A 22,511-nucleotide genomic window follows, 5' to 3' on the forward strand; every position below is an offset into this window, starting at 1 on the left:
AGAGCAGAGGGCAATTACAAATAGCTCCATAAAGAATGAAGCAGCTGCGCCAAAGTGGAAACGATGCTCCATTGTGGATGTGTCTCATGCTGAAAGTAAAATCTGATGCTGTAAAGAACAATATTGCATAGGAAGCTGGAAATGTTAAGTCCAAGGACATGGTCAAGCAGCAGGTGGCAAGAGTAAACATCAACACCAGTAAACCTAAATGGAAGGGAATGGGTAAATTTAATTTAGATGACTATTATATCTCCTACTGTGGGCAAGAATCCCTTAGAAGAAATCGAGTAGTCCTCATAGTCAACAAAACAGTCCAAAATGCAGTACTTGGGAGCAATCTCAAAAATGACAGAATGATCTCAGTTTATTTCCAAGGCAAACCATTCAACATCACTGTAATCCAAGTCTATGGACAAACTACTGATACTGAAGAAGTTGAAATTGACTGATGTGGGGTAGAACACCAAAAGAAGATATACTTTTCATCATAAGAGATTGAAATGCAAAAGTAGGAAGTCAAGAGATACTTGGAATAACAGGCAAGTTTGGCCTTGGAATACAAAACAAAGCAGGGCATAGACTAACAAGAATTTTGTCAAGAGAACACACTGGTCATAGCAAAAATCCTTTTCCAGCAAACCAAGAGGCAACTCTACATATGGACATCATCAGATGATCAACACCAAAATCAATCTGATTATTTTCTTAGCAGCCAAAGATTATATGGACACTTCTATTATATGGAAGCTCTAAACAGTCAGCAAAATCAAGACCTGAAGATAATTATGGCTCAGATCAAAACTCTTTATAGCAAAATTCATACCTAAATTGCATAAATTAAGGAAAATCACTAGGCCTTTTAGGTATGACGTAAATAAAACCCCTTATAATTATACAGGGGAAGTGACAAATAGATTCAAGGGATTAGATCTGGTATACAGAATGCCTGAAGAACCATGGACAAAAGTTCATAACACTGTACAGGAGGCAGTGCTGAAAACTGTCTCAAAGCAAAAAATGTTCAAGAAGGCAAACTGGTTAACTGAGGAAACTTTACAAATAGCTGAGAAAAGAAGAGAAGAGAAAGGCCAAGGAGAAAGGGATATACACTGAAAGCAGAGTTTCAGGAAATAGCAAGGAGAGATAAGAAAGCCTTAAGTGAACAGAGGAAAACAATAAAATAGGAAAGTCTAGAGACCTATTCAAGGAAACTGGAGCTATCAACGTAACATTTCATGCAAAGATGGGCACAATTCAGGACAGAAATGATAAGGACCTAACAGAAACAGAAGATATTAAGAACAGGTGGCAAGAATACAGAGAAGAATTGTACATAAAAGGTCTTATGTATCCACCTGGATAACCACGATGGTGTGGTCACACACCTAGAACCAGACATCTTGACACTGTGAAATCAAGTGGGCCTTAGGAAGGATTACTATAAACAAAGCTAGTGGAGGTGACAATTCCAGCTGAGCTATTTAAATTCCTAAAATACGGTGCTGTTAAAGTGCTGCATTCAGTATGTCAGCCAATTTGGAAAACTCAGCAATGGCCACAGGACTTGAAAAGGTCAGTTTTCATTCCAATCCCAAAGAACAGCAATGCCAAAGAACGTTCAAACTACTGTACAATTGAGCTCATTTCATAAGCTAGAAGGTTATGCACAAAATCCTTCAAGCTAGGCTTCAGCAGTACATGAACCAAGAATTTTCAGATGCATAAACTAGGTTTCGAATAGACAGAGGAACCAGACATCAAACTGCCAACACTCATTGGATCATGGAGAAAGCAAAAGAATTCCAGAGAAACATCTATTTCTACTTAATTGACTATGCTAAAGTCTTTGACTGTGGATCACAAGAGACTGTCAAAAATCCTGAAAGAGATGGGAATACCAAACCACCTTATCTGTTTCCTGAGAAACCTGTATGCAGGCCAACATGCAACAGTCAGAATCAGACATGGAACAACTGACAAACTCAAAATTGGGAAAGGAGTATGTCAAGGCTATATATTGTCACCTTGCTCAATCAATATATATGCTGAGTATATGATGAGAAGTGCTGGGCTGGATGAATCACAAGCTGGAATCAAGATTTCCAGGAGAAATATCAATAACCACAGAAATGCAGATGATACCACCCTAATGGCAGAAAGTGAAGAGGGTGAAAGAGTAATGTGAAAAAATTGACATGAAACTCAGCATTCAAAACAACTAAGATCATGGCATCTGGTCCCATTGCTTCATGGCAAATAGACAGGGGAAAAGTGGAAATATTTTCTTTTCTTGAGCTCCAAAATCACTGTGGATGGTGACTGAAGCCATGAAATTAAAAGATGCTTGCTCCTTAGAAGGAAAGCTATGACAAATCTAGAGAGTGAATTAAAAAGCAAAGAGATCATTTTGCCAACAAATGTCTGTAAAATCAAAGCTATGGTTTTTCCAGTAGACATGTACAAATGTGAGAGTTGGACCATAAAGAAGGCTGAGTGCCGAAGAATTGATGCTTTAGAATTGTGGTGCTGGAGAAGTCCCTGAGAGCCCCTTGGACTTAAGGAGAGCAAAACTGTCAGTTCTAAAGGAAATCAACCCTGAATATTTATTGGAAGGACTGATGCTGAAGCCCCAAAACTTTGGCCACCTGATGCAAAGAGATGACTTATTGGAAAAGATTCTGATGCTAGGAAAGATTGAAGGCCAAATTAAAAGAGGCAGCAGAGGATGAGATGTTTAGATAGTATCACCAACTCAATAGACATGAATCTGAGAAAACCCAACCCCAGGAGAGAGAGAATACAGAGAAGCCTGGCATGCTGCAGTCTTTGGAGTTGCAAAGAGTCAGACAAAATGTAGTGACTGAACAAAAACAAGAAACCATATCATTAAGAATTCCACAGGCCTGGAAAGAAGTATTAGATGGAACAGTTGAATATTATATCTCAACTGAATAGAAGAAGACTATGTGTATTGAATGTACTGCTAAAGAATAAAATGAAATAAGTTAAAGAAATAAACTAGCTCTGATTATGCTAAAGTTCAAACTCTCTATTTATAATAGAGGGGCATTCAAAATACATATACCAAACAATAAGTGACTTAATACACTAAAAACTAATTCTAGTGATTCATTGGAAACAGTCTGTAGAACAGAAATAATGAATATCAGCTTGGGCAGAAGGATAAAAATGAATAAAAACTTAATGCATACTTATATTTTTCTTATCACACACCTGATCCAATCCATCAGGAAATTCTTTTGATCCTTCCTTAAATATAACTAGATTTCAACCATTTGAAATACATAGTTTCACAAATGATCTCCTTATTTCTGCTCAGCAGCTAGACACACCATTTTTTCAACATGAAGCTATTTTAAAGTTCTACATCCTTATATTCCACACACAATTCATTTAGAGTTAAAGTCAACATTTTTACATTGGCCTATAAGACAAACATACAAAGCAGGCTGTGGATCTGGTTCTCCATTCTCTCTTTGACCTCATATTTCTCAGCTCCCCAGCACACCTCCCTCCGACACCTCATCTAAAATATGTATTCTTAATATCACTTACATACATCCTTGCCCAAATTTCTTCTTTTCAAGAGACCTATGCTGCTATCCTATTTAAAAATGTCCAAATAACTCTCTATTGTTTCTACAGAATATGTAAATATGAAACTTTCTAACATACTGTAACATTTTTCTTCACCAGGAGGGGAATTATCTTTTCTGCTTTGTTCACTAATATCTTCTTTAGCAGGCACTCAGTAAGTGAATAAATAAAGAATATAGTCTCCTAAAATACCTAGTTGTCAAGCTTTCCATCTTATAATGCTTTCAAAAATGTTTTTACTGTCATCAGAAAAAAAATTAAAATGTGACTAAAGAAAAATGAATAAAAAGAGATAAATTTTGTTATACAGTTATAAAGAACTCTGAAAATTTGATTTAATCTAAGAATTAGTATTAGAAAACAAAAACAATGTACAGAAAGTTCATAATTGAATTTAACAAAAGTTGATACATATGATGCACTCAATATTCAACATAAAGTATATAAAAGGTGTAAAAAATAAAGATATGAGTATAAATGGTAAACCTAAAATCTGAAAATAAAACTTAAATATTAGCACAAAGAGACTAAGTGTACTAATAGCTTAAAAGTATATACAAATAAAGAATACTAAAACAGTTAAATTATTAAAATTAAGAATTTAAACAATAATAAGTCAAAATAAATACAAATTATTTGCATTTAACAGCATAGATTTTGTAGTCAGATAGATTGTGTTAAATACAAGGATTTTAATCTCCCAAGCAACAGACCTAATTTTTTGAGCCCTGCATTTTCACAAGCAAAGTGGGAGATACACATTTTTAATTCAGAGATTATTAGAATTAAGAGAATGTATCTTAACAATGCAGCACAGAAAATGGCACATAGTAAGTTGCCAATGAATGGTATATTTATAATGGCAATGAGGAGTGGATTTTATAACGATGCCAATACTCACATTTTGACATACAGAAATAATGCAAGTATGTTAACATGTTAAACTATATGAACAGTTTATGTAAGTTTATACAACAAGCATTTATAATATGGGCTTCCCTGGTGGCTTAGTAGTTAAGAATCCGTCTGCCAACGCAGGGGGCACAGGTTCAAACTCCAGGTTAGGAAGATACCCTGGAGAAGGAATTGGTGACCCACTGTAGTATTCTTGCCTGGGAAATCCTGTGGACAGAGGTTCCAGACAGGCTACAGTACATGGGGTCCCAAAAGAATGGGACATGATTTAGTGACTAAACGACATCATATATACACATAATTTAAAGCTTGAAAATAAAATTTTATTATTAGCAACCAGACCCTAGGGGGAGAAGGCAATGGCACCCCACTCCAGTACTCTTGCCTGCAAAATCCCATGGACGGAGGAGCCTGGTGGGCTGCAGTCCATGGGGTCGCTAAGAGTCGGACACGACTGAGCAACTTCATTTTCACTTTTCACTTTCATGCATTGGAGAAGGAAACGGCAACCCACTCCACTGTTCTTGCCTGGAGAATCCCAGGGACAGGGGAGCCTGGTGGGCTGCCGTCTATGGGGTCGCACAGAGTCAGACATGACTGAAGCGACTTAGCAGCAGCAGCAGCAGCACACCCTAGGACCACTAATATCTTTAAAATATATTAAAATGAAGAACAGTGAAATGGTATTTGCATCTTATTCCCTGCACTAAAGTAACATCATCAACTGTCAAGAGATGATCTAATGTCCATACTCAACTTCAGCACTTTTTCCACCCGATAATAGAAAACATTCTTCATGCCTCCAAGCAGTATATTCCCATTGACACATATGTGCTTATTTTGAGTTCACTGCCCTGTCCTGTTGCTTAAGCACTCCTTCATTTCTCACCTTTAAATATCTACATATGATGGGCCATTTGATTATTTCCTGGGAGGACTATCACTGCCTCCAGCAATCCTCTTGTAGAATTCTTGGCCTTGTCTCCAAGTTAGAAGTGCCTGCTGCTGCTGCTGCATTGCTGCAGTCGTGTCCGACTCTGTGCGACTCCACAGACGGCAGCCCACCAGGCTCCTCCACCGGTGGGATTCTCCAGGCAAGAACCCTGGAGTGGGTTGCCATTTCCTTCTCCAATGCATGAAAGTGAAAAGTGAAAGTGAAGTCGCTCAGTCGTGTCCAACTCCTAGGAACCCCATGGACTGCAGCCTACCAGGCTCCTCTGTCCTAGGGAGCTTTAAATAACCAAACAAAAGAAACAAGCCACAGATTACCAGCCTGCATCCGGTCCCACCACTTGATGGGAAATAGATGGGGAAACAGTGGAAACAGTGGCAGACTTTATTTTTCTGGGCTCCAAAATCACTACAGATGGTGACTGCAGCCATGAAATTAAAGGACACTTACTCCTTGGAAGAAAACTTATGACCAACCTAGATAGCATATTCAAAAGCAGAGACATTACTTAGCCAACAGCGGTTCGTCTAGTCAAGGCTATGGTTTTTCCAGTGGTCATGTATGGATGTGAGAGTTGGACGGTGAAGAAGGCTGAGCTCCGAAGAATTGATGCTTTTGAACTGTGGTGTTGGAGAAGACTCTTGAGAGTCCCTTGGACTGCAAGGAGATCCAACCAGTCCATTCTGAAGGAGATCAGCCCTGGGATTTCTTTGGAAGGAATGATGCTAAAGCTGAAACTCCAGTACTTTGGCCACCTCATGCGATGAGTTGACTCATTGGAAAAGACTCTGATGCTGGGAGGGATTGGAGGCAGGAGGAGAAGGGGACGACAGAGGATGAGATGGCTGGATGGCATCACTGACTCGATGGATGTGAGTCTCAGTGAACTCCAGGAGTTGGTGATGGACAGGGAGGCCTGGCATGCTGCGATTCATGAGGTCGCAAAGGGTTGGACACGACTGAGCGACTGATCTGATCTGACCATAGGTCACCTGCATCAGAATCTCTATGAATGGAGCCCAGGCTTATGTTTTATAATTTCTCAGATGATTTTCAAAATGCTTTGATAACTACTGCTTTGTGTGATGTATGAACACTGTTGATGGTCTTTTTATTTTTAACATTTGACTTTAGGTTAACTATTATTGTTTCCCTCTTAAGATATCTTTGTCAAAATTTGTACTTCGTTTCTATATTCTTAGAGTATGATGGAAAATATTGCACAGCTCAATTCAACCCTCAAAAGGCACAGCAGAGAAAATCTAATCCATTATCTATGGTGTCTCTTTCTTCCTCAAACAGAGTGAGCCATCACAAAATAGCTTCAAAATACAAGGCTTGTATTGATCATTTCATTCCCATGCCTATAGTCCTCTGACCTTTGTTGCAAAATTTCAAGTCATAATTTTATTCAAACTCAAAATATAAATATATGAAAGATAAAAATCAGAGGTCTATGTGGAGAAACTCTGAAAAATTATTGGGAGAGAGGATAAGTTTCCTCTCTATGGATATTTATGTGAGTTATAGGAAATAAAGCAAAATGGCTATTTGCTAAAACATTCGTTTCCTATTCAGTTCAGTTCGGTCACTCAGTTGTGTCTGACTCTTTGCAACCCCATGAACCTCAGCATGCCAGGCCTCCCTGTCCATCACCAACTCCCAGAGTCTACTCAAATCCATGTCCATCCAGTCAGTGATGCCATCCAACCATATCATCCTCTGTTGTCCCCTTCTCCTCCTGCCCTCAATCTTTCCCAGCATCAGGGTCTTTTCAAATGAGTTAGCTCTTCACATCAGGTGGCCAAAGTATTGGAGTTTTAGCTTCAACATCAGTCCTTGCAATGAACACCCAGGACTGATATCCTTTAGAATGGACTCGTTGGATCTCCTTACAGTGCAAGGGACTCTCAAGAGTCTTCTCCAACACCACAGTTCAAAAGCATCAATTCTTTGGCGCTCAGCTTTTGTTATACTCCAACTCTCACATCCATACATGACCACTGGAAAAACCATAGCCTTGACTAGACGGACCTTTGTTGGTGAAGTAATGTCTCTGCTTTTTAATGTGCTGTCTAGGCTGGTCATTATTAATTGGTTGTTCCTATTAAGACAGATATTTATGTCCACATATACGTATATGCAAATATTTAAATATGACAAATAAATACCAATGCATAATATGGACACTGTCCATAAATATGGACAAGACTGAGCAACTGAATTTAACTTAATCACAGCTCTAGAGAATCAGGAATTGTAATTTAATTGGATGATTTCAACATTTTAAAGAGCTTAGCTATTTTTTCAAGCATAATTTCTCAATAAATAGAGCCAAATGATTTTTAAATTGGAGAAGGAAATGGCAACCCACTCCAGTGTTCTTGCCTGGAGAATCCCAGGGATGGGGGAGCCTGGTAGGCTGCCATCTATGGGGTCGCACAGAGTCGGACATGACTGAAGCAATTTAGCAGCAGCAGCAGAAGAGTCAGGATTCACTTTCTGTAGGATTCATCTTCTGAATCATATTATCCTAATTTCAACTCACAGCCCTTCCTAAAGATTACTTCCTAAAGGTAATATACACCTGTAGCTTCATAGAACAAAGATTCAGAGCCCAAGCTTTCATGAGGTGATATTTAGTCTTGTCTTGGGATTTCTTAACAAGAATACTTAGGCACTATCATAGATTAGATGAGAAAATGAGAAACAATAGGACCAAACTGTCAGTATTTAATGCTCACTTCCTTGCTTTTTAGCTCTTTAAAAGCTGCTGCTGCTGCTAAGTCGCTTCAGTCGTGTCCGACTCTGTGCGACCCCTGAGACGGCAGCCCACCAGGCTCCCCCGTCCCTGGGATTCTCCAGGCAAGAACAGTGGAGTGGGTTGCCGTTTCCTTCTCCAACGCATGAAAGTGAAAAGTGAAAGTGAAGTCGCTCAGTCGTGTCCGACTCTTAGCGACCCCATGCACTGCAGCCTACCAGGCTCCTCCATCCATAGGATTTTCCAGGCAAGAGTACTGGAGTGGGGTGCCATTGCCTTCTCCCTTTAAAAGCTACTTCTGTTATTTGAATGTGCACCAAGACAATGTCATTTTAAATAGTTACACTGAACAAGTATTTCAAGATATACCTTTTATTGCATGAGCAACTCACATAAGTGCTTGCTTAAGTCATTGGGAGGATTTAGATGCTGAAATAGACCACTTCAATATTTTTTTAACAGAGAGTAGGGAAACAAATTCCCGTAATTACAGCCTTGTTAGCCAGGATACTGAACGCCGAAATCATCTTTCCCAGGATGATTTATAATAAAAGTAGAAGCAATTATCAAGAAAAGGTCAGTAACACTGAGAATCTCTTAACAGTACTGATAGAAAAACCAACTTGATTTAATTCTCATAACTGTTGGAAAGGTGGCTGGTGAGCATAGGTTTAGAGGAGATATGCTATAGATTTCTTCAAAAGATTAAGGTATTACTGATATTGCTTTAACTAGGGTTCACAGCCAGGTAATAAAAATACTACTTTAAAATACTTCAAGTTTATAGTTAAAAGGAAGACAAAAACTAAAATGTCACAACATAACCCATTCCATGTAGTCTATGTTCTTTATTTCCAAGAGTAAGTCTTCAGAAAAAATTATTTTGAAGTAAATAGGTCCTGCTTCAGGACCAAAACATTTAGATATAATGTGTTCTGAGTATGTGTGCAACTTATTCAAATGAGTGCTGTTATCTTTCACAACTTTGTTCTGCAAACACTGCATTCAATTATACATTTAAATATTTTTGCTGTATTATATGTGAGGATTTTAGGACAAGATTGTGAGTAGCTTATGAAACTTATTAATTAAGGGACTACAGCTCAAAGGTTGACCTCTCTGATGATAGCTTTATAGAGAACACTTGATCTATGAATCTAATCTAATCTACATTGGCTATTATAAATATTGGGTCACAGACCAAAATAGCATGAATTCAATTTCTGGATAAACTCATTAATTGCAAATAATTTGTTAATGGGTTGGGAAAAGCAGAATGATTTTTTTTCCTAGCAGACATTCACTGAAATTTTATCTTTCACTCAATAGGAATATCCATTGCCCTCATTTAAGAGCTAGTTATTTAAGCATCATAAATGCATGTGTGTTAGTGACTCAGTAGTGTCTGACTCTTTGTGACCCCATGGACTATAGGTTGCTAGGCTCCTCTGTCCTTGGAATTCTTCAGGCAAGAATAATGGACTGGGTAGCCATTCCCTTCTCCAGGGGATCTTCCCAACCCAGGGATCGAATCCTGGTCTCCTGTACTGCAGGCAGATTCTTTACCGTCAGAGCCACCAGGAAAGCCCAATAAATCACAAGGTAGTGTTAATGCAATGGCATAAATACTTCTGAAATTAATCTGATTTTTGCCATTCTTACTACCATTATCTTTACCAACTTAGTTACACCTGGGCAACAATTGGTTTCTACTTAATTTCACCATAATTTTTTTCTATCATTAAAATAGAGTTTTTCTGTCATTAAGCTAGCTCACTTCCAAACTATTCTCCACAAGGTAATCAAGGTAGACATCCAAAAATGCAAATTATCAACATGGCCCGTCTATGTAGGGGCTTCCCAGATGGTGCTAGTGGTAAAAAATCTGCCTTCCAACGCAGGAGATACAAGAGAGGTCAGTTCTATTTCTGGGTTGGGAAGATGCCCTGAAGCAGGAAATGACAATTCACTCCAGTATTCTTGCCTGGCAAATCACATGAACAGAGGAGCCTGGTGGGCTACAGTACATGGTGTCACAAGAGAGTCAGAAATAACTGAGCGACAGAGCACTCCCCTTTATATGGTTCGCTCAGTCCCTATTTCCCTTAAAATGAAGTTATTAACCCATAAACATGAAAAACAAGGGTGCACACAATTGATCTAGCTTGTTGTATTCTCTAGCCTGAGCTCTTGTCCTTGTCCTTTCTCAGAGTACACATTAACCACAGTAAATATCTTTTAGGGTTTTTTAAATAGAGTATAACTTCCTTTCAAGGACATTCCTTTCTCTCTGCTAGTACCAAAGTGCCCATTGGTAGCCAGCAAGTTTCTTTAGTAAATGTGAGTTAAATATCATACCCTAAAGGTATTCTTCCTTGATTATTATGTTTTTTTTTGTTTTATTTCCCAAGTTTCCTACATTTTATCCCCCATAAGTTTACACTTTATTGTTATTATTTTATTGACCATTTATTTTCTATGAATTACACCCTTTGAAGGCCAAAATGCTACTACCTTCTCTCCAATATACTCCAACAGCTACCACAATTATTGAAATCTAATACACATTTCCTAACAAAAAAGAGCTAAGCCGCCACAGGTGAGGACCAAGATCTATGCAGAAAATCTGCCCAGCTCTAAAACTTACCTTCAGGAATGGTTTTTTCTGCTTATCATCCTCTGAGATTTGAAGGCAGCCTGGACAGATACGCCAGGTCAGGAGAGTCGAGGTTACCCATGCTAGTCATCAATTTTCTGTTTCTGCAGAAGCCCCTGCCTCTGCCTCCGCACCCACAGGCTCCTCCTCCAGGCCAGGTGTAGCAGCTTTCCTCAGTGCACCCTGAGGACTCCTTGAATCAGGTTCAACTGGGATGTTTGCTAAACTCAATCCCTGACCTTACTCTCAATCTTCTAAATCAGACTCTCTGAAGAGGACTCTGGAATCTGAATTTTACATGCTGCTGCTGCTAAGTCACTTCAGTCGTGTCCGACTCTGTGCGACCCCTGAGACGGCAGCCCACCAGGCTCCCCCGTCCCTGGGATTCTCCAGGCAAGAATACTGGAGTGGGTTGCCATTTCCTTCTCCAATGCATGAAAGTGAAAAGTGAAAGTGAAGTCGCTCAGTCGTGTCTGACTCTGAGCGACCCCATAGACTGCAGCCTACCAGGCTCTTCCGTCCATGGGATTTTCCAGGCAAGAGTACTGGAGTGGGGAGCCATTGCCTTCTCCTGAATTTTACATAGATACCTCAAGTGATCATTAAGCACTCCATATTGGGAGGTGGGGGGGGGATGGTGAGTGGGGGTGGTGGTGAGTGGTGGGGAGTGAGCAGAAGATGCTTATCATATAGGAGAATGAAATAGCTTCCACTTAATTTGAAAGAAAATGGTATCCTCAAAACAGATTTTACAGCCTTTGGAGAAATGCTTTAAGGGTAAAATATTTAGGATTACAGGGAAAAGAATGAAGCAGCTAGGAGTGGAGGTGAAAAAAGATGAGAATACGGGAACACATATATACCTGCGGCGGATTCATTTTGATATTTGGCAAAACTAATACAATTATGTAAAGTTTAAAAATAAAATAAAATTAAAAAAAGAAAAAGATAAAAGATGAGAATAAAAGAAAGTGGAAGGATAAGTCAGAAGAAAAGAAACACTGAAGCATATAAGCAGCAGTAGAGTGTTAGGAATATTTTACTTTCCCACTTTCACGAATAGAGTATATATATTTTAAATCTTACCTCCTCAGAATTACATTTATTTAGGTTTTACCTGTTCCCTGGCTAGCTTACTTGGATTTATACACTTATAATTTATAAAATGTGAATGAGCTAATAATTCTTGGCCTCACATTTGCATTTTACTAATCATCCATATTAATCCCAAGTAATACATAGTATATAAATTTTTCTGAAGATCTACAAACCAATCATATTGGAAGAGCATTTTTTTTTCATAGTCTTTCTTAATTTACACCACAGGCAACAGTCTTTTGTTCCTGCAGATAAGATTGACCTTGCACAGAGGGAACATAAACAAAAGACTATTCAGGGAGGCACTTTTTTCCAAACATCATAGCTTCTAAAGATCAGTAAGTAAGAAGTGACTACTAATTCCCTCAGGTCATTTCATTAAGACAGCTCCATATTTTAACACAGCATAATCTAAATAAGACAAAGTTTTATTCTTTCCTGTCTTCAACGGAAAGGGTAAGAGTAAATGAGCAGTAAAATTTTTAAAGAGAGATAGAACGCTATGCTTTAAGTTTGAATAATATGGAGCATATTTAATCAATTTCCAGACCATCAAATAAGATTAAAGTGGTATTAGGGGATATGGGGGAGGGGAGGGGAATATTCTCTCCACAGTCCTGACCTCCTGAGAGGGAGAATTGGGCTGACTTGATAGCTCAGTTGGTAAAGAATCTGCCTGCAATGCAGGAGACCTTGGTTGGATTCCTGGTCGAGATGCTTTGGAGAAGGGATAGAATACCCACTCCAGTATTCTTGGGCTTCCCTTGTGGCTCAGCTGGTAATCTGCCCACAATGTGGGAGGACTGGGTTGGAAAACCAGAAGATCCCCTGGAGAAGGGAAAGGTTACACTCCAGTATTCTGGCCTGGAGAATTCCATGGATTGTATAGTCCATGGGGTTGGACACGACTGAGTGACTTTCATTTTCCTATCACTTTTCGTGCTTTGAGCCAGATGATGAATACCTAAGGCAAAAACTTCTTCATGATTTTTTTTTCTTCCTTCCTTTATGCCAGTCTCAATAATTATTTCCAGTTCATGCTCTCCTCAGGACATTCACAGCTGCTGGAAGTACTGCAATAGGAAGTCTTTACTATTCTTGAAAAATAACTCCTCAACTATGGAGAATATTGGCCAGTTGTTGAGCATATTGATGCAATCAGAGTGACAAAAGAAACTCTGAAAGAAAGATACGAAATTCGGAATTTACATGATTTTTCCTTTAAAAATTCATAGGAAATGTGAAGATGTCTGCACATAATCTCTAACATCTTTACAGATTCACAAGTACAGAGATAAAAATCTTGAAATCTATAAATTTTTCAGTTTTGTATTCCTGTATGTGTGTGTGTGTGTGTGTGTGCGTGCGGTTGCTCTGTGGTTACTCTGGTGTTTATAAAACACAGGCTAAAATGTTGACCTGAATTTTCTAGCAAAATACCCATGCTTATTTGAACCAAGTTGCTTCAGTCATGTCTGATTCCTTGTTACCCTATGGACTGCAGCCAGCCAGGCTCCTCTGTCCTTGGGATTCTCCAGGCAAGAATACTGAAATGGGTTGCCATTCCTTTCTCCACAAAATACCCATAACTTTTAGTTAATTCATTTTTTAAAAAATTTTATTAAGATTATGTTAGGTAGTTAGAATAGGAAACAGGAGTCCAGAATGGCGATGGCTAAAAGACAAGGAAGGGAAAAGCCCTGGAAAATAGAACAAAGGAAGGTCTAAGGACTGGAGTGAGGACCTCAGGGAGAACAAACAGCACTCCTGGCTGCCCAATTTACATAGGGCAGGCCCAGAGGGAGGAAAAAAACATAAAAAGAGGAGCCAAAGGGCTTGGGGGTGGGGGGGGGTCTCTCTCCCATGCGCACTCATTCTCTCTCTCTCTCTCTTCTCTTCACATCTTTTGGGTCAGCATGCCTTCACACCTCAAGGATGTATTTTCCTTTATTTTCTAAATAAAACTGATCTGAGAACTCTAACACGGACTGTCCGAGAGCTGTGATGCACTGAGGACTTTAACGTCCATCGCTTCAAATCTTTGTTATGAGGAGATAGAACCAAGGAGATTACACTCTCTTGACAATTATTATACACATCTATCATCTATCTTTATTTTTTTTACAAACACACACACAAAGCCTATAAGCATTTTGTTTTGTTTTGTTTTGTTTTGTTTTCTATAAGCATTTTGAAATCCTAGTCCCAAATGTACCTTTTGTCTTTTGTTAACATACTGATGTTTAAACTTTCAGCTTTTTTTTTTTTTTTTTTGAACTGGTGAATGTAATTTAGCTCTATTCAGCAACTGGTTTTTAAACATTTCATAATTTTATAATTTTAACTGTTCTTCAAAAAGCTCTTCAAAGTCTTTTCCATAATTATGTCACAATTTATTCAATCAATTACTTTATAATAGAAATTTTTATTGTTTTCAGTTTTTACAAATCTTTCTGTGTAATGCATATATTTATACATATATCAATCATTTCTTAGAATAATTTATTGAAGACTGACATATTACACTAAATTGCCCTTCAAAACATAACTTCAGTTTGAACTTTCAGCAGTACTGTGTATTTCCTTCTAGACAATGAAAATTAACCAGAAATATACATATAAAACACACATGCACAAATGTTGCCACAATGTTGAAATCTGCCTTTCTGTAAAATTACTACTTTTATTTGTATATATCTGGATACTAGTGATATAAACTGTTTTATTAAGTGTCTATCATGAAAAATTTATTATGTAAAATAATTAAGCATAAAAAATCTTCACCATTACCTACTCTGTGGCTTTACAGATATTCACTTGCAACACATTGCCTTTGAGTTTTAGGTAATCTTTTACTAAACATATTTTTTTCTACTTTATGTAAACAGATATATGGATCTTTCACTCCTTTGGCTTGACCTTTAGAATGCTCTTTTCTCTTGGAAGTCACATTGATATTAAATAAGTAATCAGTTCACCCTTGTTTTCTGCTAATTTTATTGATTATGATTCATGCAAAGCAAGAGTTGTGATTAAATACAAAAAGTTAGAATTGCCATTCTTTCAGAGTACCTACAGGTAAACAATGATCACCATAGCAGTAACATAATTCCTTCCATCTATGGTATAGATTGGAGAAGACAATGGCAACCCACTCCAGTACTGTTGCCTGGAAAATCCCATGGATGGAGGAGCCTGGTAGGCAGTTCATGGGGTCACTACAAGTCAGACACGACTGAGCGACTTCACTTTCACTTTTCACTTTCATGCATTGGAGAAGGAAATGGCAACCCACTCCAGTGTTCTTGCCTGGAGAATCCCAGGGACAGGGGAGCCTGGTGGGCTGCCGTCTCAGGGGTCGCACAGAGTCAGACACGACTGAAGCGACTTAGCAGCAGTAGCATGGTATAGATTCATGTATTTACAAAGTAGCTAGATACTTGTCAGAAATGGGAGCACAGGGTAACTGAAGAGGTCAGATTTCAGAGAAGGTCAGTATAACCCTAAAAATAAATGCCATAAAAAATGAGCCTAAAGCTGTTAGACATAGCAGAAAAATTAAGGATGCAAATAACTGGTAGTTCTAAATTACAGTATGAGTGAACCATATTAACCTATCTTCTCTCATCTTACTTTGGTAAAGTTATGCATCCAGGAAAAATCAGGATTTACAAATGGACTTAGTAGTGTGTTAGGAATGCAAGCACTTATTTAGTATAGATATTGTTCTATTTTCAATGTCAAAAATGTAGCTAAGCTATTAGATAAGGTGGAGTTCTAAACCACCTTTAACTAGTCTTGGTGATGGTTCTGGCTTTGTCAAATCAGAGCTTGGCATTACTTTTTGGTACAATCACTAGGGTGAGTAACCTCAAGATTGTGGAATTACTTGCTTTCAGATCAACTGAATATTTTTGGCATGTGTAAGAGATATTTTGAAGTTATTTTTAGAAATATTTTGAGATATAGATTATGAAAGGAGCTATAGTTCCAAACTGAGTAGACTGAGACTGAAACTGAAATCAGAGCAGATGAATTCAGTACTATTCAGGTAACATATATTAAATAATAGTCAGATTTTTAAAACTGTATTGTAAGCTATTAATAGATATAGAACCAGGAAAAGTGATTCATTAAGGTGGCTCAGATGGTAAAGAGTCTATCTGCAATGCAGGAAACCCAGGTCTAATCCCTGGGCTAGGAATATCCCAGGGAAAGAAGAATGGCTACCCACTCCAGTATCTGGCAGGCTACAGTCCATAGGGTCACAAAGAGTCAGAAAGACTAACCGAGTAACACTTTCACTTTTTCAACAGTAAAGATAGAGAATATCCAAGAAGACAAAAGACTTCCCTGGAGGCTCAGATGGTAAAACGTCTGCCTATACTGAGGGAGACCCGGTTTCAATCCCTGGACGGGGTAGAGCTCCTGGAGAAGGAAATGACACCCACTCCAGTATTTCTGATTGGAAAATCCCATGGCTGGAGGAGCCTGGTAGGTTACAGTCCTTGGGGTTGTAAAGAGTCGGACACGACTGAGCAACTTCACTTCACTTCAAGAAGACAAACGTATTTTTGAGTGGTTGGGAATACAAGTAAAAAGAAGACAACTTTTTTCATTGTATTTGAAGTTTTGAGCAAGATGAAGTGCCCTTTTCCAATATATTGTGGACATGAGAGACAGTTAAAATATGTTGAATGTAAATGCATGTTTCTTATATATTTTAAAAAGAGGATGTATCTAGATATTAAATGAGATGAAAGAGAATCAAGGAGAGCATTATCTATCACTAAATACAGTTATTCAGATGTGGTATAACTTTTATTATATTATCTGTGATTTGGTTCACCTCTAATTATTTTCCTCCATCATCTCCTTTGTCCCCATGCCCTGGCATTATACTCTGTAAAAAGTCCAATCCTAAATCTATAAACTGTCTACATTTTTTTTTTCTGATGCATAAACACAGTATGGTGACAATTATTGTAGAAAATGACATAAAATTTAGAGAAGTGAAGTTCTAAGCAGATGCTTATATTAGTCAAGATTCTTCAGAAAAACAGAACCAAAAGTGAGTGCGTTTGCGTGTGTATGGAGTAGATAGATAGGTAAGTAGATAGATAGGTATAATGAATTGGCTTATCTGATTATGAAGGCTGAAAAATCCCCAAATCCACAACTGACAAGCTGGAAAACCGGGATATCTGACAGTGTAAGTGCAGTCTGAGTCAGAAGGCCTAAGAAGAGAAAAGCTGATGGTGTAATATCAGCCCAAAGGCCAGCAAGCTCAAGACCCAGCAAGAACTGATGTTTCAAGTCAAGCCTAAAGGCAAAAAAAAAAAAAAATCCAATTCAAAGGCCAGAGGAGTTTCCCGACCCACATTGGCAGTGACAACCTGATTCACAATCTACCAATTTAAACATTAATCCCATCCAGAAGCACCCTTACAAGCCCACCCAGATTGTTTGACCAATTGTGTGGGCAGCCTTGGCCCAGTCAAACTGACACAGAAAATTAGCTATCACAAATCTACATTTTGTAAACTGGTATCCATATACATTGACTTAAACCGTATTTAGTCTGAAGATGATGACTATAACAAAGCCATAATTCCACATAACATGATATAACTAGCTAGTATACAACTTTTTAAACACTTCCACAGAAGAGGAGGTAAAGCTCTTGAGTTATGTTTATTCTTCTAAGTCATCTGTATCTTAAAGACTATGATGTAAAATTAACACCTAAACACTTTGGTATTAAGTTGTGTGTGCTCAGTCACTTCAGTCATGTCTGATTCTTTGTGATCCCATGGACAGTGGCCCACCAGGCTCCTCTGTCCATGGGATTCTCCAGACAATAGTACTGGAGTGGGTTGCCATATCCTTCTCCAGGGAGATGGTATAAAGTCAATACATCTTATATTACTTGATAAATGAATAAGAGAGAGAAGAAAAATATATTACACACACATATGCACACATATTCATAACAAAAAAAAGCAAGAAATATTCATGACAACTACAATCATTTCTTAACTGGTCACATGGTCACAGCTGGTATTCATAATTACCTTCTGGCATTACCTACCTATTTTTTATTTCCTTTGCCTTCAACATGCATCTCAGCTGGTCAATGTCCTTTATCTGTTGGGGTGATACAAACCTCCATTTCTGAAGGATCTGGACCACTTAGAAGTCTTACCTGGATTGGACTTCTATTGACCTTAATCACAGAGCACAATAATACTGAGACACCTTAACGGATCTCCTAAATTCCAGACATACTCTTTCTTACCTCCATTTTGGAATAATAGTACAATTGTCCCTTATCTGGATCAATCACCCTAGCCAGCACCATAACTCATTTTTTTTTTCACTTTTGATTCAGAGGCATTTGAGACGAGAGTGGTCAGGTCACACTCAACTTTCAATTCAGTAGAATCATTATTGTCCTCTGGTAGAAGCGTTACTCCTCTGGAACTAAGACCTCTAGGCCAGCAAAGTGTAAAGTCATAGGTTCAGGAAGCAAAAATTTTTCTAGTGGGTCAATAGGAGTAACAGTGAATGTTGCTACTTTCATTTCTACCCCTTGATTCTTAGACCTATGAATAATGGTATAGAAGAAACAGAACCATAAAATTGAATGATAATTCAATAGAGAACTTTGTCCCAGCCCTGGAAGGTATTTCCACCTAACTGCTGCTGGGTGGGAACCCAGGTCACTGTGTCTTCAAGAGACAATTTTATCAAGCCAGCTGCTTATGGTAAGACCAGTAAATTCCATGAGCCTGAGCCCTTTGCCACACTTCATTTGATATAAAATGAGTTTTTTTTTAATCAGAAATAACTTCCTATGGAATACCATGTTAATGGATATATTCTGTGAGTCCACAGATGGTAGTTTGGGCAGAGGCACTGTGTGTATGGAAGGTAAATCTGTATACAGAGTAAATGTCAATTCCAGTAAGAGCAAAACCCTGCCCCCTCCAAAGTACAAGTGATTCAGTGCAATAAATCTTCCACCAGGTAGCTGGCTCACCAGTCTAAAGAATGATGCCATATTGGAGATTCAGTATTGATCTCTGCTACTGGCAGATTGGCACTCAACAATGCTATACTCACTTGGTGAGTGGAAATCCATGTTGGTGAGCCCATGAAAAACCTCCACCCCTGCCACCTTGGCACTTTGTTCATGAGTTCATTGAGTGATGACAGGGATGGATAGGGAAAGAGACTGACTGATCATCCCATCCACTTTATTATAATTGTCCTCTTGAATTCACCCTTTGGTGAACACTCACATGGGACACAATTATGTCCAATTTCTTACTCATTCATAGAGGTCTACTAACATTTCTCTTTCCCAAATTTCCTTCTCAAAAATTTTGCAATCATGTCCCTTCCAAGTCCCTAACCATCCAGCCAAATCATTAGCTACAGTCAATGAAACAGTATACAATTTTACATCTGGCTATTGCTCCTCTCAAATGAAGTGAACAACCAGTGACATATTTCCAACTTAAAAATGGCAAAAAAAATCTGTCTTTCTAAACAAAGCTTTGAGTAAGTAAATCATTGCAATTTTACATAAAGGCTTATTATACAAGAACTGAAATAGTTTTATACATATTGATATTAAAATATTTTTATGTTTTTCATATAGAGAATGTGATTTGTCTATACTTCTTATACTTATTTTTCATATGATTCAAAAATTTTAGTAATTATGCAATTAAAATCAGAAATAAAAATCATCCTATCAACCTGTTATTTCCCCTTCACTTCTCTTCTCTCTCCCTCCCTCTTCAAGTCACACCTGAACTTCTTAAATATATTTTACATATCACTGCCTCTACTACATCTTCCAGTCACTCTCAGCCCTACAACAATCTGACCTCTACCCACAAAAATCTCTGAAATTTTACTCTACACAGACACCAATAACTTCTTGCCATTAACCATCCAAAGGAGAATTTGTAATTCACTTTTCTCTTACTAGCAGTCTATACTTTGTAAAATCCTCTTCTTTAAACTCTATATTCCCTCTCTAGGAAAGCATACTTGCTTATTTTCTTCCTATGTTCTCTCCATTTTGTTTCAGGTCACCTACTAAACTCTGCTTTTTCTTCTTACTGGAGTTCTCTCAAATTCTGATTTCCATTTCATTCTTACTCTCTATACTTTTGTTGAGTGCTTTACAGTCATTGTTGCATTAATTTCTAACTATGTATGATTCTTCCATTTCTCTAATCCTTGGCCTTCCTATTGAATTTTGGATCCTGAATAGCTCTCTATGTTTTAAAGATATATTTGGTCCAAGGACACCTTAAATTCATTGTTTTTCCAGACTGATGGCAATAGCTTCTGTCTGCCACTTTACATTTTGTCCAAAGCAGTAGTTTCTTTCAAGTTCCTAGCCCAGCAAATGTACACACCACTCATTCAGCTATCTTTGAGAGAAACATGGCAATAATCCTTAACACTTCTTTGTTCCTTTAGTCCCTTAAAAACAACAAACAACAATAAAAGCTTCTATTATCTTCTCAGGTCATAGTCCTGTCTCAATTAAATCATTGATCCCTTTAACTCCAATTTTCAACATTCCATTTTTTTAGCCACCCTACTTTTTGAAAGATTTTATTTAGATTCAATTATTTAATTCCATCTATCACATTATGTTGGAGAGGTCTGACAGAATGTGGTCCACTGGAGAAGGGAATGGCAAATCACTTTAGTAGTCTTGCCTTGAGAACCCTATGAACAGTATGAAAAGGCAAAAAGATAGGACACTGAAAGATGGACTCCCCAAGTCGGTAGGTACCCAATATACTACCAGAGATCAGTGGAGAAATAACTCCATAAATGATGAAGGAATGGAGCCAAAGCAAAAACAACACCCTGTTGTGGATGAGACTGGTGATAGAAGCAAGATCTGATGCTGTAAAGAGTAATATTGCATAGGAACCTGAAATGTTAGGTCCATGAATCAAGGCAAATTGGAAGTGGTCAAACAGAAGATGGCAAGAGTGACCGTCGACATTTTAGGAATCAGCAAATTAAAATGGACTAGAATGAGTGAATTTAACTCAGGTGACCATTATATCTACCACTGTGGGCAGGAATCCCTTAGAAAAAATGGAGTAGCCATCATGGTCAACAAAAGTCTGAAATGAAGTACTTGGATGCAACTCAAAAATGACGGAATGATCTCTGTTCACTTCCAAGGCAAACGATTCAATATCATGGTAATCCAAGTTTATGTTCTGACCAGTAACCCTGAAGAAGTGGAAGTTGAACGGTTCTATGACAATATACAAGACCTTCTAGAACTAGCACCCAAAAAAAGATGTCCTTTTAATTATAGGACTGGAATAAAAAAGTAGGAAGTCAAGAAACACCTGGAGTAACAGGCAAACTTGGCCTTGGAGTACAGAATGAAGCAGGGCAAAGGCTCATAGAGTTTTGCCAAGAGAACGCACTGGTCATAGCAAACACCCTCTTCCAACAACACAAGAGAAGACTCTACACATGGACATCACCAGATGGACAATACCAAAATCAGATTGATTATATTCTTTGCAAACAAAGACAGAGAAAATATATATAGTTAGCAAAAACAAGACCGAGAGCTGACTGTGGCTCATATCATGAACTCCTTATTGCCAAATTCAGACTTAAATTGAAAAAAGTGGAGAAAACCACTAGACCATTCAGGTATGACCTAAATCAAATCCCTTATGATTATGCAGAAAAAGTGAGAAATAGATTTAAGGGACTAGATCTGACAGACAGAGTGCCTGATGAACTATGGATGGAGGTTCATGACATTGTACAGGAGACAGGAATCAAGACCATCCCCAAGAAAAAGAAATGCAAAAAAGCTAAATGGCTCTTTGAGGAGGCCTTTCAAATAGTTGTGAAAAGAAGAGAAGTGAAAAGCAAAGGAAAAAAGGAAAGATATAAGCATCTGAATGGTGTGATGGTGTGATCACTCACACTCACCTACAGCCAGACATCCTGGAATGTGAAGTCAAGTGAGCCTTAAGAAGCATGACTACGAAAAAAAGCCAGTGGAGGTGATGGAATTCCAGTTGAGCTATTTCAAATCCTAAAATATGATGCTGTGAAAGTGCTTCACTTAATATATCAGCAAATTTGGAAAACTCAGCAGTGGCCACAGGACTGGTAAAAGTCAGTTTCCATTCCAATCCCAAAGAAAGGCAATGCCAACGAATGTTCAAACTATCACAAAATTGTACTTATCTCACACGCTACTAAAGAAATGCTCAAAATTCTCCAAGCCAGGCTTCAGCAATATGTGAACTGTGAACTTGCAGATATTCAAGCTGGTTTTAGAAAAGGCAGAGAAACCAGAGATCAAATTGCCAACATTCGTTGGATGATCGAGAGAGCAAGAGAGTTCCAGAAAAACATCTATTTCTGCTTTATTGACTATGCCAAAGCCTTTGACTGTGTGGATCACAATAAACTGTGGAAAATTCTGAAAG

The 22,511-nt window shown here is 38.1% G+C and overlaps 1 long non-coding RNA gene across 1 annotated transcript in view; it reads right to left on the bottom strand.

Moving 5' to 3' along the window:
* LOC129655041 (uncharacterized) overlaps window positions 1-11,100 on the bottom strand; it is a 38,669-nt gene extending 27,569 nt beyond the window's left edge. Inside the window, exon 1 of the long non-coding RNA XR_008715721.1 lies at window positions 10,894-11,100. This is a non-coding gene — a long non-coding RNA (uncharacterized LOC129655041). The remainder of the gene's footprint in view (window positions 1-10,893) is intronic.
* Between the last annotated feature and the right edge of the window lie 11,411 nt (window positions 11,101-22,511).

This window comes from Bubalus kerabau, chromosome 6, assembly GCF_029407905.1.
Source record: "Bubalus kerabau isolate K-KA32 ecotype Philippines breed swamp buffalo chromosome 6, PCC_UOA_SB_1v2, whole genome shotgun sequence".
Lineage (NCBI taxonomy): Eukaryota > Metazoa > Chordata > Mammalia > Artiodactyla > Bovidae > Bubalus > Bubalus kerabau.